Raw genomic sequence first — 19518 nt, 5'->3', positions numbered from 1 at the left:
ACGCAAAAATACTCAACAAAATTTTAGCAAACCGAATTCAAAAATACATCAAAACCATCGTACACCATGACCAAGTGGGATTCATCCCAGGGATGCAAGGATGGCACAACATTCGAAAGTCCATCAATATCATCCACCACATCAACAAAAAGAAAGACAAAAACCACATGATCATCTCCATAGATGCTGAAAAAGCATTTGACAAAGTTCAACATCCATTCATGATAAAAACTCTCAGCAAAATGGGAATAGAGGGCAAGTACCTCAACATAATAAAGGCCATCTATGAAAAACCCACAGCCAACATTATATTGAATAGCGAGAAGCTGAAAGCATTTCCACTGAGATCGGGAACTAGACAGGGATGCCCACTCTCCCCACTGTTATTTAACATAGTACTGGAGGTCCTAGCCACGGCAATCAGACAAAACAAAAAAATACAAGGAATCCAGATTGGCAAAGAAGAAGTTAAACTGTCACTATTTGCAGATGACATGATACTGTACATAAAAAACCCTGAAGACTCCACCCCAGAACTACTAGAACTGATATCGGAATACAGCAAAGTTGCAGGATACAAAATCAACACACAGAAATCTGTGGCTTTCCTATATACCAACAATGAACCAACAGAAAGAGAAATCAGGAAAACAACTCCATTCACAATTGCATCAAAAAAAATAAAATACCTAGGAATAAACCTAACCAAAGAAGTGAAAGACTTATATTCTGAAAACTACAAGTCACTCTTAAAAGAAATTAAAGGGGACACTAACAGATGGAAACGCATCCCATGCTCATGGCTAGGAAGAATTAATATCGTCAAAATGGCCATCCTGCCCAAAGCAATATACAGATTTGATGCAATCCCTATGAAACTACCAGCAACATTCTTCAATGAACTGGAACAAATAATTCAAAAATTCATATGGAAACACCAAAGACCCTGAATAGCCAAAGCAATCCTGAGAAAGAAGAATAAAGTAGGGGGGATCTCACTCCCCAACTTCAAGCTCTATTATAAAGCCATAGTAATCAAGACAATTTGGTACTGGCACAAGAACAGAGCCACAGACCAATGGAACAGACTAGACAATCCAGACATTAACCCAGACATATATGGTCAATTAATATTTGATAAAGGAGCCATGGACATACAATGGCGAAATGACAGTCTCTTCAACAGATGGTGCTGGCAAAAACTGGACAGCTACATGTAGGAGAATGAAACTGGACCATTGTCTAACCCCATATACAAAAGTAAACTCAAAATGGATCAAAGACCTGAATGTAAGTCACGAAACCATTAAACTCTTGGAAGAAAACATAGGCAAAAACCTCTTAGACATAAACATGAGTGACCTCTTCTTGAACATATCTCCCCGGGCAATGAAAACAACAGCAAAAATGAACAAGTGGGACTATATTAAACTGAAAAGCTTCTGTACAGCAAAAGACACCATCAATAGAACAAAAAGGAACCCTACAGTATGGGAGAATATATTTGAAAATGACACATCCAATAAAGGCTTGACGTCCAGAATATATAAAGAGCTCACACACCTCAACAAACAAAAAACAAATAACCCAATTAAAAAATGGGCAAAGGAACTGAACAGACGGTTCTCCAAAAAAGAAATACAGATGGCCAACAGACACATGAAAAGATGCTCCACATCGCTAATTATCAGAGAAATGCAAATTAAAACTACAATGAGGTATCACCTCACACCAGTAAGGATGGCTGCCATCCAAAAGACAAACAACAACAAATGTTGGCGAGGCTGTGGAGAAAGGGGAACCCTCCTACACTGCTGGTGGGAATGTAAACTTGTTCAACCATTGTGGAAAGCAGTATGGAGGTACATCAAAATGCTCAAAACAGACATACCATTTGACCCAGGAATTGCACTCCTAGGAATTTACCCTAAGAATGCAGCAATCAAGTATGAGAAAGACCAATGTACCCCTATGTTTATCGCAGCACTATTTACAATAGCCAAGAATTGGAAGCAACCTAAATGTCCATTGATAGATGAATGGATAAAGATGTGGTACATATACACAATGGAATACTACTCAGCCATAAGAAAAGGGCAAATCCAACCATTTGCAGCAACATGGATGGAGCTGGAGGGTATTATGCTCAGTGAAACAAGCCAAGCAGAGAAAGAGAAATACCAAATGATTTCACTCATCTGTGGAATATAAGAACAAAGGAAAAACTGAAGGAACAAAATAGCAACAGAGTCACAGAACTCAAGAATGGACTAACAGGTTCCAAAGGGAAAGGGACTGGGGAGGATGGGTGGGTAGGGAGGGATAAGTGGGGGCAGAAAAAGAGGGGTATTAAGATTAGCATCCATAGCGGGGTGGGAGAAAGGGGAGGGCTGTACAACACAGAGAAGACAAGTAGTGATTCTACAACAGTTTGCTATGCTGATGGACAGTGACTGTAAAGGAGTATATAGGGGGGACCTGGTATAGGGGAGAGCCTAGTAAAGTATTCGTCATGTAAGTGTAGATTAATGATAAAAAAAAAAAAAAAAAAGCAGTTCCTGTGTGGTGACCTCCAATGAGTTCTACACAATGATATAAAGGGCATATAAAAGTGTAGGCAAAGGGTCTGTTTGTGTTTATACAGAGGATCAAAGCCTAATTGGGCTACCCCGAAAATGAACTAAGATACGATATGAAAAAGAACTTCCAACATCAGCACTCGCGGGAAGACTCATGACAGAAGATGATCAGCAAAAAAAAAACTCCAACAAAGATCCACGCACTGCCACAGGTGTAGATGCACTCATCCCACCAGTTCCTGGACTTGCCATGGGAATGATGAAGGAGATATCTAAGCTGGCCTGTGCATACAGTAAAACAAAAAATTGGACTGGATCTATACTGTTGGAACTCAACCAAGAATTAGGAGAAGTGCAAATTGTAGCGCTCCAAAATCTTACAACCACAGACTATTTATTGTTAAAAGAACATATGGGATATGAACAGTCCCCAGGAATGGGTTGTTCTAGTTTATCTGAATTCTCTCAGACTGTTTAAGTTCAGTCGGACAATATCCACCATATCATAGATAAGTTTTCACAAATGCCTAAGGTGCCTAACTGGTTTTCTTGGTTTCACTGGAGATGGCTGGTAATTACAGGTATGCTTTGGTTAGGTAACTATATTCCTATTATGTTAATGTGTGTGCACAATTTAATTAGTCGTTTAAAACCTATCCATGCTGAAGTTACTCTACAAGAAGATATGTCAAAGAAATAATCAATCTTCCCAGGTTTTCTTCTGCCTGCTACTTCTATAGCTTTTCTTCTTCCTACCTAATCACAACCTTTAAATAGAACTCGTGCCACATGTCGAATTTGCCAAGTGTCATAATTCTTCCAAGTGGTAAAGACGCCTCAAGACAAATGCTGAGCATAGAAGCCACAGGGCATAAATATGCAAAGAAGTAAAAAGCTAACCTTTTCAAACAATAAGGTTTCTCTCTCACTTACCAACTTAACATTTCCCTGTATGGCCCCGGAAGATGACTGGTTAGCCAGAGACGGGTAAGATTCCTCAAGGGAGGAACAACCTAAGACAGGCACAGTCGCAGGGGGCCATCTGGTGAGAAAATGGGGAGCAGCAGAGGTGAGTCTTAGAACCTCCCCCCTCATGTTCTGAGAGAAATCTTCTGCATACATGGATGTTTATTGCCCTCGTCTAGCTCGGATTAACACATAGTCTACAGGCACACACCTGATCATCTACATTTGCTCTTACAACACTAAACTCTGTTTTCTACCTTTATCTCGTATCTTCCTACCACTTCAGCATTTTATTAAAAATAATAATAATAGAGAAATGTGGTATCCACATATAAATCAAGTTTAAAAATCAAATGAATATTCATATTTGAACTGTGTATAGTTCATAATGCATGAACAAAACCGAAAGCTTCTGTGATGACTGCCCTTGCACTGTTCACCATGTAACTTGATGAAAATTAGGCTTGGGGTGGATTAATGATTGTGCATTGAGTATTGACCCCCCTATACAGAAATTTATTGTTGTTAACAACTATATGATCAATAAATATGAGAGATGCCCTCACAATATATAAACACACTTCCAATTGTAAAATAAATAAGTAACCGGGATGTAATGTATAGCATAAGGAATATAGTCAAAATATTGTAACAACTTGGTATGGTGATAGCTGGTTCCTAGAATTATCATGTATATAAATGTTGAATCACTGTGTTGTACACCTGAAACTAATGTAATGTAATACTGTTGTCAACTACCCTTCAATAAAAAAAACAAAAAAACAAAAACAAAAAAACAAAAACAAAAAAAAAGAAGAAAAACTATCTGTAAGTAAGCATCCTATTTCAAATATCCTCCACCAAACAATAAGTCAGAAATACAGTGATCTCTTCAGTGGATATGAAACCAGGTAAAGGAAAATTCTGAAGGAATGGAATCAATAGGAATAATTACATGTCCTCCATAAAGTCCATACCCTTGCCTAAGCTACCTTCTTGGCAGGCTACTGTGCCACTGTAAGATGATAAGACCAATTACCTGCGCCCTGTCACCCACCATCTATTTTGGCAATACAGTTTCCTGGAGCTTCTTGCATTCAACAAATACATATTCAGTAGAACTTTTGTTATAAAGATACTGTCTACTAGGGACATCCCTGAATTCACCAAGGACATGGCTGGATGATCCTTAGAGTGAGTGACTGTCAGAGAAACACTCTGTGATTGGTGGCCCCCCTCTTTTTTTTAATGCTCATCATGTTGGCTGTTATTTATTTATATTGGATATTTTCCTTTTATATATATTCTTCTCTCTTGTCCATTTATAATTTTATGGCTGCTGACACTGACTGATTCACAACCAGAACAATTATGAAGCATTACCAATGCATGGTGTATCCCACAAAGCACCTATACAAACTTAGTTCACACACAGGTTCTAACCTAAGCCCCGGCCCTAACTGAGGACCCCTCACCTTTCAGTATGTTGCTACTGAATTGTCTTTTTATGGGCTTAACATTTTAATCAATACACTTTTAGATGTATTAATTTACAAGAACTAGTTTGGGGAAGGCTTTTTTCAGATGATTTTATTTTAGTATAGACAGATTAAATTTGTGAATCTACAGATATAAGGCTAGGATGTTCAGAAAATAATTTTCAAACCCTTGCTGTTTTCCTAATAAGTCCATCACATTGACTCAGTATCACAAGTCAGATTTTTAATGTAGCATGTTATGCTTGATGCATTTTCTTCCTCTCACTGTCAGCATTTAAAACAGTCGAATTCCCATGACAACTGAACCCCATGGGGTCCCCACTGGCTGCTGCTCATGACTTAGTGGAAGACTGAAAACCTGGCCAAGATTGATGGCAGGGTCACAGGCTTCAGTGGCAGCCCCTCACCATTACCCCAGAGCATTTCTAGTGAGGAAGGAGACACGCCTGGCTTAAACCTGTCAGCAACATGCACCCTTCCCCATATACGAACTTCTTGATCGTACGCCCTCTCTGAGCTAATCAAGGGCAAGGCTTCAAATGAGGAATGGAAGCCTCACCACAAACATTCTGGGTCCCCTTGGAATTCAGTATCATGCAAATATGCTGACTCTGTATTTGGCAAAGGTAAACTAAGAGATACCAACATCCATATTTGTGGTGTCTACATTCCTGTTAACTAGGATTCCAAGGTTTATCTCAAGTACTCAACCTGTGAAGTATGCAGTTTCTAGAGAATAGTTTTGAAAATACACTGATCAACGCAGCCTCACCAAAATTATAGCCGTGATGTAATGCGGCACAGCATAGCTTTGGTTTGAAACCTGGCTCTGCCTTACTCAGCTGTGCCTTGGAAATAACCTAACCCCTCCAAAGCTTTGGTTTAAGCTTGTGCTTTCTTCATGATAAAAAAGAAGAATGGTATTTCCCTTGCATGGTTGTTGAAAGAATAGGAGAATTTTTTTTAATGGAAAATTTGAGCCTATAGTTCTTTTCCCCTTGTTTGTTTTTGCCCTTTGTTTTGCTGGTATGATTAAAATCACTACAAATATTCAAGTACAGTTGTGTTTTTGTTTTGGTGGGTAGAAGCTTTCATTTCTCTTGAACTAGACACTAAGAGTACAATTGCTGGGATGTGCAGCAAGCGTTTTAACGTTTTAAGAAACTGGCACACTGTTCTCCTAAGTGGCTGTACCATCTGGCATTCCCACCAGTGTCAGACATAAAAGCTCTGCTTGCACTGCATCCTTGCCAGCACTTGATATCTTCAGTTTGTTGTTTGTTTGCCACGTTTAGCTAATATAATAGGTGTGCCATGGTATCTCACTGTGGTTTTAATTTGAATTCTCCTACTGATTAATGATGTCATCTTTTTTCCAATGATTTCGAGTTTTCAGCCATCTTTACATGTTTTTTTATAAGGTGTTTGTTGAAATCTTGTCAAATTTTAAATGGGTTAGATTATTGAATTTTGAGTGGGTTCTTTATATATTCTGGATACCAGCCCTGTGTGTTTTGCCAATAGATCTCCCAGTTTGCAGCATGCCTTTTCTTTTTGGTTTTTTTTTTTGGTATCATTAATCTACAATTACATGAGCAACATTATGGTTGCCTTTTCATTTTAATAGTGTCTTTTTAAAAAGAAAATTTTTAATTTTGATGAAGAATCATTTATCATTTTGTCCTTTTATGGTTTGTGATTTTGTGTCCTAATAAATCTGTCTAATCCAAGATCACAAAGATTCTCGTTTCCTTTGGAAGTTTTATAGTTTTAGGTTTTGAATAAAGATTTATAAGACATTTTGAGTTATTTTTTACATATGATCCAAGTTATGTGGTTGAGGTTTTTTGTTTTATATATGGATGTCCAATTGTTCCAGCATCATTAGTTGAAAAAACTATCTTTTCTCCAGTGAATTACCTTGGCACTTCCGTACAACATCAGTTGATACTGTCATCAATTAAAAATATATGTATAAATATTTATATTTGTTTCTGAGGTCTTTATTATGTTTCATTCATCTATGTGTATATACTATGTGTATACTAAGTTTCACTGATATATGTGTATATATATCTACTATAATATACTTTGAATAATACCTCACTATTCAAATGTGGACATGGTACATTGGAGATTTCTATTAGGTATCTAAGTGAAGATGTCAAAGAGGCAGCTACATAAATTTGGGGAGAAGTGACATTTTAACAATGTTGAGTCTTTTAATTCATGAACACAGTATATATCTCCATTTATTTGGTCTTTTTTTTCTTTCTTGTTTTGTAGTTTTTGACATACAAACCTTGTACAAATTTTATCTAAATATTTCATGTTTTTTGGTACTACTGCACTTTTTAAATTTCAATTGCTAATTGTTCATTTCCAATATAAAAAAAATACAGTTGGTTTTTGCAAAATGACCTTGTATTGTGAAGCCTTGTTAAGTTCACTTACAAGATCTAGAATCTTTTTAGTAGATGCTTTCACTTCCTACATAGTAAATCAGGTCTCTGCAAATAGTGAATTTTATTTTTCGTTTTCTAATCTGCATGATTTTTACTTCCTTTTCCTGTTACTTCATGGCCTCCCGTATATTTGATTTAATATATTTATCAGGAGTATACTTCATAGGAGCGGTAAGAGCAGACATTGTTGCTTTATTCCTGATCTTAGGAGGGAAACAGATCTTTCAACATGAAGTTTGATGTTAGCTGTAGCTTTTTCACAGATGCCCTTTATCAAGTAAAAAAAGTTCTCTTTAATTCATTTCCATGGATTTTTAAAAAGATATGAATGGCTGTTGGATTTTGTCAAATGATTTTCTACATCTATTAAGTAATTGTTTGGTTTTTGTTCTTCAGTGTATTGGCAGGATGAGTTATACTGACTGATTTTTAAGTACTAAATCAGCCTTGCATTCCTAGGAAAACTCCACTTGGTCATGATGTATTATTTTTTTTATATATTCCCTGGCTTTGATTCATTAATATTTGCTGAGGATGTTTGTGTCTTTCTTAATGAGGGATATTGGTCTGCAAGTTTTCTTAGTTTTGGTTTTAGTATCAGGGTAAAAAAAAAAAAAGCTGGCCTTAAAAAAATGAGTTGAAAAATGTTCCCATCTCCTCTTTTTCTGGAGGAGTTTGTACAGAATAGGTATGATTTATCCCTTAAATGATTATTAGAATTCTCCAGTGAAGGATATGGCTATACAAGTTATTTATTTCTTCTTGCATAAGTTTTGGTAATCTCTGTATTACAAGGAATTGTAAATAATCTAATTTATGGGCATAGATTTACACTCTTTATGTTCATAACACTCTTATCCTTTCAATGTCTGTGGTTATATCCTTTCTTCCAGTAAATTGTGTCTTCTCTTTTTTCTTGGTTAGTTTGATTAGAAGTTTATCCATTTTGCTGATCACTCCCAGAGGTAGACAGATTTGTTGTTCCATTCCCCTTGCTACAGTGTGCCCCCCAAATCACTGGAGTTTCAGTTTCTGCCTTTCCCCAATGTTTATGGCTTTTTTCGTAGGGAGACAGGAGAGACATGTGGGGGCTTCATGCCTTTCCACAGCAGCTCTACCCCCCAGTCTACATAATAAAGGAGGATATCTTTAGTCTCTTGCCTGCCACCAATCTCTCTTGTGAACACCTGGAAAAGAGCCTGTGAACACATGCAAATTCTCCTTGTGTCTGCATCTCCCAGGAATTCTATATTCTCCTGCCAGCCCATACTCAGTATTTAGCAGTTTGTTAAAAATTTTAGCTGAATTCTTACCAGCTTATATGACACCCAGCATCTGACCCAGGTAAGCAAATCCTCATGTCCTACTTTTTTTCTGATGTCAAGTTATCTATTTTTCCTTAGATTTTAAGCTAGTTGGTTGCCCTGCCTCCACAGCTTTCTGATGGACTCAAGAAAAGTCATGATTATCTTTTTCTTGTTGTAAGGTTGGAGATGCACTTTCTGACTTTCAACATTCTAAAGAGAAGCTACAAGTCCCAATACACAGTCTTGATCTAGCAAATGCATTTTTGCAATACCCATCAGGAGGGAGAATCCCATGCATTTATCATGCCCATACGATGGAGAACTCTAACTCTATATAATCATGGTCTTACCGCAAGCTTATGCAATTCTCTTGCTCTCTGTTACAATATAGTCAAAGGCCTGATTGGATATCCTATTGGATATCATATAACACATTGATCCACTGTGTTGATGACATGGTATTAATATAGACTCTTGAGTAAGAACCTGTAAGGACTCTGGATGCTATGTTGTGACAGCACATGTCCTCCATGTGCTGGGTGGGAAATAAGCCTCATGCAACTTCAGAAGGCTTCTACAGTGGTGAAGTTTTAGGGGTCTGGTGGTCTAGGATACAATATAACATCTCTTTCAAAGTAAAGGTAAAGTTATTGCCCTTGCATCTCCTATTGCTAACAAAGAAACACAATGCTTCATAGGCTTCTTTAGACAACATATACTGTTCCTACCCACTTATCCATGATATGGAGGGCTGCTATTTTTGAGTGGGGAACAGAGCAGGACAGAAGTCTATAGCAGATCTAGCCACCCTACCTTTTGGGCTATACAACCCAGCAGATCCCATGGTAATATAGACCTGTGGCAGAGAAGGATGCCGTGTGTAACCTCTGGCAAGTTCCAATAGCAGATACATCGCAGTTCCCTTCAGGGCCAAAGTAAATAGCTCTTGGCATGCTATAATTCCTTGGTAGAAGCTGAAAATCTTCAGGGATATCAAGTGTCACAAAGCCAAAATGACCCATAATGATGATGAACTGGGCACTCTCAGACCCACCAATTCACGAGCAGCTGTCCATCTTAAAATGGAAGTGATACATCAAGGATCAATCTCCAATAGGTTCAGAGAGCGTAAGTAAGCCACAGGAACAGGTGGCCCAGATCCACCAACGCCTCTCCCTCAGCTCACACCTATGGCTGCCCCGTGATCAACTGATGGAGGAGGGGAATAGGCTGGTTTTGTTTCACAGGTGGGTAAGTTCTCTATGTTGATGCAAGTTGAAAACAGACTGTCGCTGCACTAGAGCCCTTCTCACTGGGAGTGAAAGACAGTGGTGAGTGGCAATCCTCCCACAGAGGTTTGGTGGGTCACCCACTTCACATGGAGAGAGAAGTAGCCAGAGTTGAGGTTACAGTCAGACTCAGGGCCAGTGGTGAATGGCTTGGCTAGTCAGAGCCTACAAAGAACAAAACTGGAAAATCAGGGACAAGATGGTCTGTGGAAGAGGCATGTGTATTAAATCCGCGGGAGCGGCACAGATTCTGAGGAACTTCTGCACCCACCGTAGAGGCTGCACTAAATCACCAAGGGGAAAGAAAACCAGGGTCTGAAGATGTCAGCCAGCTTCAGTCCTCAGCTCTTCCAACGCTTGCACAACAGGCTCAGGAGCAGCAGAGATTCAGGCTACACAGGGGCCTGGCAATATGAGTGGAGGGGGAGGAAAAAAATCTTAGGAAGTCCAGTTTAAACTAGAACAGGGTGAGTTACTCTTGAATTGCCTACTCAGCTGTTACCATCAACAGAAGTGGGGCTTAAAAGCTAAGTAGATTTCAGTCATAAAAAATGAAGCACAAAGATGGTGCTGTGAGAGGTGGGACAGAGGCTTCCTCTTAAAACTGCATATAATATGAAAATATAATTCATACAACTAATCCTGAGAGAGCAACAGGAAAGACTGCGTCAGACTGCACACACCTGGAGAAAAGAGCAGAACTCAGAACTCATGGAATAGGGTAAGTACCAGAGCTGTGGCTCCGCAGGACCCGAGCCCCTCCCCCACCCCAGCTCACCTGCTGGAGGAAGAGAAACTGAGTGGGAAGGGAGTGGAAGGCTTAGGACTGCTGATTACCTAACTCCCGAGATCTGCTCTGGGAGCACAACCCACATTTCATGGTGCTTTCATGATACTCTCATGTTTACGGGGTTGGAAAGCTAAGACAGACAGAATTCCTGGAGAGACTGAGATTCCAGCCACTTCTGAAAAGCAAGGATCCATATCCGGCTGCTCTGAGACAAAAGCTTATACCTGTGTGCTCGGCCCACTGGTTCAGGCAGTGGAGACAGGCAGAGCAGCTGGGAAGCAGGAAACAGCTCTTTCCTCCCCCCAGGCACCAATCCCACTCCCCTGCAACCCCCGACATTGCTTCAGGGGCTGAGCAGCACCAGAGAGTAGAGCTTCTGGACACCAGAGGGCGCCATACACAAATATGAAACGCCAAAGAAACCTGGTCCAGAGTAAAATTAATATAATCCCTGAGAAAGATGATATGGACCTCATGACTCTTCTTGAGAGGGAGTTCAAAATAAAAATCATTGAAATACTCATGGAGGTAAGGAAAGATATTCAAGAACTCAGGAATTAATTCTGGTAGGAGATCCAATCATTGAAGAGCACAATGGAGGGTATTAAAAGCAGTTTGGATATGGGGGAGGGGACGATAAATGAAATAGAAACCAGAAAAGAGGAATACGAAGAAGCTGAGGCACAGAGAGAAAAAAGGATCTCTAAGAATGAAAGAATATTGAGTGAACTGTGTGACCAATCCAAACGAAACAATATTGGCATTATAGGGGTACCAGAAGAAGAAGAAGAGGGAGAGAAAGGGATAGAAAGTGTCTTTGAGGAGGTAATTGCTGAAAACTTCCTCAATCTGGGGAAGGAGATAGTCTCTCAGGCCATGGAGGTGTACAGATCTCTGAACACAAGGGACCCAAGGAAGACAACACCAAGACATATAGTAACTAAAATGGCAAAGATCAAAGATAAGGACAGATGGTTAAAAGCAGCCAGAGAGAGAAATAAGATCACATGCAAAGGAAAGCCCATCAGGCTAACATCAGACTTCTCAGCAGAAATCTTACAGGCCAGAAGGGATTGCCATGATGTATTTAATGCAATGAAGCAGAAGGGCCTCGAACCAAGATTACTGTATCCAGCAAGATTATCATTTAAGTTTGAAGGAGAGATTAAACAATTTCCAGATAAGCAAAAGTTCAGAGAATTTACCTCCCACAAATCATCTCTACAGTCTATTTTAGAGGGACTTCTATAGATGGAAGTTTCTTAAGGTTTAACAGCTGTCACCAGAGGCAATAAAACCACAGTAAAGAAAGTAGAACAGCTAATTACTAATCTAATGCAAAATTAAATTAACTATCCCCAAAGTCAATTAAGGGATAGACAAACAGTACAGAATATGATACATAATATATAAGGAATGGAGGAGGAAGAAAAAGGAAGAGAAAAAGAAAAGAACCTTTAGATTGTGCTTACAATAGCATATTAAGTGAGTTAAGTTAGACTCTTAGATAGTAAGGAAGTTAACCTTGAACCTTTGGTAACCATGAATCTAAAGTCTGCAATGGCAGTAAGTACATACCTATTGATAATCACCCTAAATGTAAATGGACTGAATGCACCAATCAAAAGACATAGAGTCACTGAATGGATAAAAAACAAGACCCGTCTATATGCTGCCTACAAGAGACTCACTTTAAACCCAAAGACATACACACACTAAAAGTAAAGGGATGGAAAAATATATTTCATGCAACTAATAGAGAGAAAAAAGCAGGAGTTGCAGTACTTGTATCAGACAAAATAGACTTCAAAACAAAGAAAGTCACAAGAGACAAAGAAGGACATTATATAATGATAAAGGAGTCAATCCAACAAGAAGAGATAACCTTTATAAATATCTATGCTTCCAACACAGGGAGTACCTACATATGTGAAACAAATACTAACTGAATTAAAAGGGGAAATAGAGTGCAATGCATTCATTCTAGGAGACTTCAACACTCCACTCACTCTGAAGAACAGATCAACCAGACAGAAGATAAGTAAGGAGACAGAGGCACTGAACAACACAATAGAACAGATGGACCTAACAGACATCTACAGAACTCTACACACAAAAGCAGCAGAATACACATTCTTCTCAAGTGCACATGGAACATTTTCAAGAATAGATCATATACCAGGCCACAAAAAGAGCCTCCATAAATTAAAAATGATAAAAATTGTACCAACCAGTTTCTCAGACCACAAAGATATGAAACTAGAAATAAATTATGCAAAGAAAATGAAAAATCCCCAAAACACATGGAGGCTTCACAACATGCTCCTAAATAACCAATGGATCAATGACCAAATAAAAACAGAGATCAAGCAATATATGGAGACAGATGACAACAATAATTCAACACCACAAAATTTGTGGGATGGAGCAAAGGCTGTTCTAAGAGGAAAGTATACTGCAATACAGGCCTAACTCAGGAAAGAACAATCCCATATAAGCAGTCTAAACTTACAATTAATGAAACTAGAAAAAGAAGAACAAATGAGGCCCAAAGTCAGTAGAAGGAGGGACATAATAAAGATTAGAGCAGAAATAAATAAAATTGAGAAGAATAAAATAATAGAAAGAATCAATGAAAGCAAGAGCTGGTTCTTCGAGAAAATAAACAAAATAGATAAACCCCTAGCCAGATTTATCAAGAAAAAAAGAGAGTCTACACATAGAAACAGAATCAGAAATGAGAAAGGAAAAATCACTACGGACACCACAGAAATACAAAGAATTATTAGAGAATACTATGAAAAAATTATATGCTAACAAACTGGATAACCTAGAAGAAATGGACAATTTTCTAGAAAAATACAACCTTCCAAGGCTGACCAAGGAAGAAACAGAAAATCTGAACAGACCAATTACCAGCAATGAAATTGAACTGGTAATAAAAAAAACTACCTAAGAGCAAAATGGCTGTACCAGATGGTTTCACCACTGAATTTTATCAAACATTTAGTGAAGATCTAATACCCATTCTTAAAGTCTTCCAAAGAGTAGAAGAAGAGGGAATACTTCCAAACTCATTCTATGAGGCCAGCATCACTCTAATACAAAAACCAGGCAAAGACACCACAAAAAAAGAAAATTACAGACCAGTATCCCTGATGAACATAGATGCAAAAATACTCAACAAAATATTAGCAAACCAAATTAAAAAATACATCAAAAAGATCATCCATCATCATCAAGTAGGATTTATTCTGAGGATGCAAGGATGGTACAACATTCGAAAATCATCAACATCATCCACCACGTCAACAAAATGACAAAAACCACATGATCATCTCCATAGATGCTGAAAAAGCATTTGACAAAATTCAACATCCAATCATGATAAAAACTCTCAATAAAATGGGTATAGAGGGCAAGTACCTCAACATAATAAAGGCCATATATGACAAACCTACAGACAACATCATACTTAAAGCGAGAAGCTGAAAGCTTTTCCTTTAAGAGTGGGAACAAGACAAGGATGCTCACTCTCCCCACTTCTATTCAACATAGTACTGGAGGTCCTAGCGATGGCAATTAGACAACACTAAGAAATAAAAGGCATCCAGACTGGCAAGGAAAAAGTTAAACAGCCCCTGTTTGCAGATACCATGATATTGTACATAAAAAGCCCTAAAGAATCCACTCCAAAACTACTAGATCTAATATCTGAATTCAGCAAAGTTGCAGGATACAAAATTAATACACAGAAATCTGTGGCATTCCTATACACACTAACAATGCACTAGCAGAGAGAGAAATCAGGAAAACAATTCCATTTGCAGTTGCATCAAAAAGAATAAAATACCTAGGAATAAACCTAACCAAGGAAGTGACAGACCTATACCCTGAAAACTACAAGACACTCATGAGAGAAATTAAAGAAGATACCAATAAATGGAAACACATCCCATGCTCATGGATAGGAAGAATTAATATTGTCAAAATGGCATCCTGCCTACAGATTCAATGCAATTCCTATCAAAATACCAACAGCATTCTTCAAAGAACTAGAGCAAATCATTCTAAAATTCATATGGAACCACAGAAGACCTCGAATAGCCAAAACAATTCTGAGAAGAAAGCTGGAAGCATTACACTCCCCAACTTCAAGCTCTACTACAAAGCCACAGTAATCAAGACAATTTGGTACTGGCACAAGAACTGACACATAGACAAATGGAACAGACTAGAGAGCCCTGATATAAACCCAACTATATATGGTCAATTAATATATGATAAAGGAGCCATGGATATACAATGGGGAAATGACAGCCTCTTCAACAGCTGGTGTTGGCAAAACTGGACAGCTACATGCAAGAGAATGAAACTGTATTATTGTTTAAACCCCACACATAAAAGTATTTAAGACTTGAATGTAAGTCATGAAACCATAAAACTCTTAGAAGACAACATAGGCAAAATCTCCTGACTATAAGCATGAGTAACTTCTTCCTGAGCACATCTCTTCAAACAAGGGAAACAAAAGCTAAAATGAACTCATGGGACTACATCAAACTAAAAAGTTTCTGTACGGCAAAGGACACCATCAACAGAACAAAAAGGCATCTTACAGTATGGGAGAATATATTTGTAAATGACATATCCAACAAGGGGTTAATATCCAAAAATATATAAAGAAGTTATATGCCTCAACACCCAAAAAGCAAATAACCCGATTAAAAAATGGGCAGAGGATATGAAGAGACAGCTCTCCAAAGAAGAAATTCAGATGGCCAACAGACACATGAAAAGATGCTCCACATCACTAATCATCAGGGAAATGCAAATTAAAACCACAATGAGATATCACCTCACACCAGTAAGGATGGCCAGCATCGAAAAGACTAAAAACAACAAATGCTGCCGAGGATGTGGAGAAAGGGGAACCCTCCTACACTGCTGGTGGGAATGTAAGCTAGTTCAACCATTGTGGAAAGCAATATGGAGGTTCCTCAAAAAACTCAAAATAGAAATACCATTTGACCCCGGAATCCCACTCTTTGGAATTTACTCAAAGAATACAACTTCTCAGATTCAAAAAGATATATGCACCCCTATGTTTATCGCAGCACTTTTTACAATAGCCAAAATGTGGAAGCAACCTGAGTGTCTTTCAGTAAATGAATGGATAAAGATGACGTGGTACATATACACAATGGAATACTATTCAGCCATAAGAAAGAAACAAATCCTACCATTTGCAACAACATGGATGGAGCTGGAGGACATTATGCTCAGTGAAATAAGCCAGGTGGGGAAAGACAAATGTCAAATGATTTTCCTTATTTGTGGAGTATAACAATGAAGCAAAACTGAAGGAACAAAACAGCAGCAGACTTAAGAGACTCCAAGAAGGGACTAGTGGTTACCAAAGGGGAAGGGTGTGGGAGGGTGGGTGGGGAGGAAGGAAGAAGGGGATTGAGGGGTATTCTTAGTACACATGGTGTGGGGTATAACGGGGAGAACAGTGTAGCTCAGAGAAAGCACATAGTGGATCTGTGGCATCTTACTACACTGATGGACAGTGACTGCACTGGGGTATGGGTGGGGACTTCATAATATGGGTAAATGTTGTAACCACATTGTTTTTTCATGTGAAACCTTCATAAGAGTGTATATCAATCATACATTAATATAAATAAATAAAATGAAACACACGATACTTTTTGCTTGAGTCACAACCAAACATGTCTGAACTCCTTGTTTGGAGGGATGGGGTTTGAATCTTACATTCTCATGGTGACATCTAACCAACTTCTCACTTATGCTAACTTCTCACTTAAGGTTTCTACCTGGTATGTTGTAGACTTTAAAATAAATTCACTGTAGTACAAACCCACACATAGGAAATAGCCTCTTCCTGATGATGTTTCACAAAACATGGCTGTTGCATGTAGCAGACTGTTACAGAAAATTTAAGGGTTCCAAAAAATGGTCAAATCGTAGAGCAAGAACTTAAGATTTCTCTGGCTGCCTCACCCTTACAGGGGCCCAGCCTACCAACTTTTTTTGTGCTCTTCTTCTGATCCTCAGGAGCACAAACTATTTTTTTTATGAAGAAGTTAGAATTTAAGAATCTATCTTTCGGATGCCTTAGCCTCTTCCAAGGAACTCTCAGGGTCTCATCTCCTGCCCTTTCTGTATCTCCTTTCTCATCTGCTCCTAGTCACTCACTGAGGTATTTTCTTCCCTAAGGGGCATGCTGATGTCTGCTGCGGAGTGAATACATTTTCTCATCCAAACTATAAAAGCATTAGAAATACTGAATGTGAATTTTCTATTACAGTGCCAGGCACATATACATCCAATTGGTAGTTATCATTATTACAATCACATCATTTTAACAGTGAAAAGTGAAAGACGAAGAGAAAAATCGATTTCTATCTCAAGGGACAATGTGTCGAGTAATCCCCTTAACTTTGTCCTCATCTTCCTTGTTCGTAGCTCTTACTTATTGTATGATAATGATAGAACCATATTTACAACCATTACACAGTGCTGTCAGTTTTGCTCTGTTCGGTCTTCAACTGTCTTGCTAATGAGTGCCACAGGTCACGATGGAGATCAAGAAAGTATCTGTGCAAACCAGGCCAACACCTGGAGCCTCTACTGAATGTGACCCAATAGTGGATTTATTATTAGGATGAAAAAAATAACAAAAGATAGTTGGACATTTCCAGGAAAACAAAAAGTTAGGTACTAATAAAAATATTCTACACTTAGATCCATTTAGAAGGAACTTTTATACCTAATGGAGAAATTCAGCATATAATCTTACTTATTTCTGAAATGGAAAGTAAATGCATAGTAATAGGAATAGCTTTCAAACAATGGGCTTTTGGAATTTAGCATACTTGATCTGTGAGCTCAGTATTTAGAGGACACTTTGACTGGATTGAGCATTTAACATTGCTTTATCTAAAACTATGTCCCACTAACCCCTTTCCTGTCATTTTTCTTTTTAATATTGCAAGGATCATTTGGTACTAAATATTATTATTTGGAATTTCAGTATTTAAACAAAAGCTACTGCAATTGTATCATGAATCCTATCTTCCCCTAGAAGAGATTAGCCAAAGTTTCCTTACAAGATAGCAGCAACTAAGGGTTGGGAGGGTCACCTTCTATTGGGGCTCTGAATGCTCCTGGGCAGCTAAGCCAGTGAATAGGAGGAGAACCAGAAGAACTGACCCCGTTTCCTTTACAGACACATTTCCCTTACCTATTTCCATTTGGGTACTGACTACACCCACATTTGTATCTCCAGCCTGGGCTTCTACCCTGAACTCCAGACTGGTCTATGTATCTGCCTCCTTGACATCTCCATGTGGATACCTCATAGAAATCTCCAATTCACTGGTCCACACACAAACCCCTGATCTTTTTTCTCTTCTCTACCCTTTCAGGTGTTCAGGTCAAAAACCCTGGAGCCATCCTTGGCTCTTCACAATTGGTATCTAATCAGTTATCAATACCAGTAGACATTTCTTTCTAATTATTTCCTGAATCACAACTTCTCACCACCTCCACTGGTAACACCCTTATCTGAGCCACCATTCTCTCTCACTTGTATTATTTTAATAGCCTTCTAACTGCTCTTCCTGCTTCCACCCTCATCTCCCTACAGACTATTATCAATGTAGCACCCAGTGATTCTTTTAAGAAATCTAAGTGACATCATGCGACTCCCTTGCTCAGAACTTTCCCTTTCTCACACAGAGTAAGAACTAAGTCCTTCAATGGCCTGCACGGTCATACACGACCTGGCCCCCATCAGCTCTCTGATCCCATCTCCTACCAGTTGCCTTTGCTTCCTATGCGCCATCCACACTGGCTTTCTTGCATCCAGGGCTCCTGTGCTTTGGCAGAAGGGAGAAAAGATACTGGTAGGGATGGGGGAACAGCCACCAGTCTTGGCTATACCAATTCAAATTTTGAAATGACTTAAAATATACTCCATCTGCACATCACTGATATTATTTTCAGCCTATTATGTTCTGTGTGGTGACTTAAAGCATGTTTGCGAATTCTTTGACACCCCTTTTAATAGTTGGATCTAATTTCCTTTCCTTTAAATATAAACAGGCCTTAATTATGCCTTAATCACAATGCTGCAAAAGTGATGCTATGTAATTTCTGAGGCTAGACTAGAAAAGCCTGGGCAGTATCTGCTGGTTTCTCTTGGATGCTGGCTTTCGGAACCTCATTTCCGTGTCAGGGGCAAGTGGGGAGCACCTGGAGACACCACACGGAGGCGCTGCAGGTGAGAGTCACCGGCCAGCACCAGCCTGCAGACAGGAGTGAGGCCAGGCTCCTGTGATCCCAGCTCGGGTCCAGTTGCCTGCCTCAGCGGACACCGCATGCAGCCGAGCCCAAACTGCAGATGCAAGATCAAAACAGATGACTTCTGTTTTTAAGCCATTAAGCATGGGGTGGTTTGTTATCCAGCAAAAGGTAATTGCAACATCCTGTTTCCGTGCTTTTTATTCATATTTCTACAAGTGGGTATCTATTTCACTGCCCTCCTCCTTCCATAGCTCAATTTTTTTTTTTTTGGCTTTCTCCCCTCACTTTT

Source organism: Manis pentadactyla, chromosome 7, assembly GCF_030020395.1.
Source record: "Manis pentadactyla isolate mManPen7 chromosome 7, mManPen7.hap1, whole genome shotgun sequence".
NCBI classification, from domain to species: Eukaryota; Metazoa; Chordata; class Mammalia; order Pholidota; family Manidae; genus Manis; species Manis pentadactyla.
The sequence above is the reverse complement of the archived record's forward strand: the minus strand, read 5'-3'. Positions refer to the sequence as shown.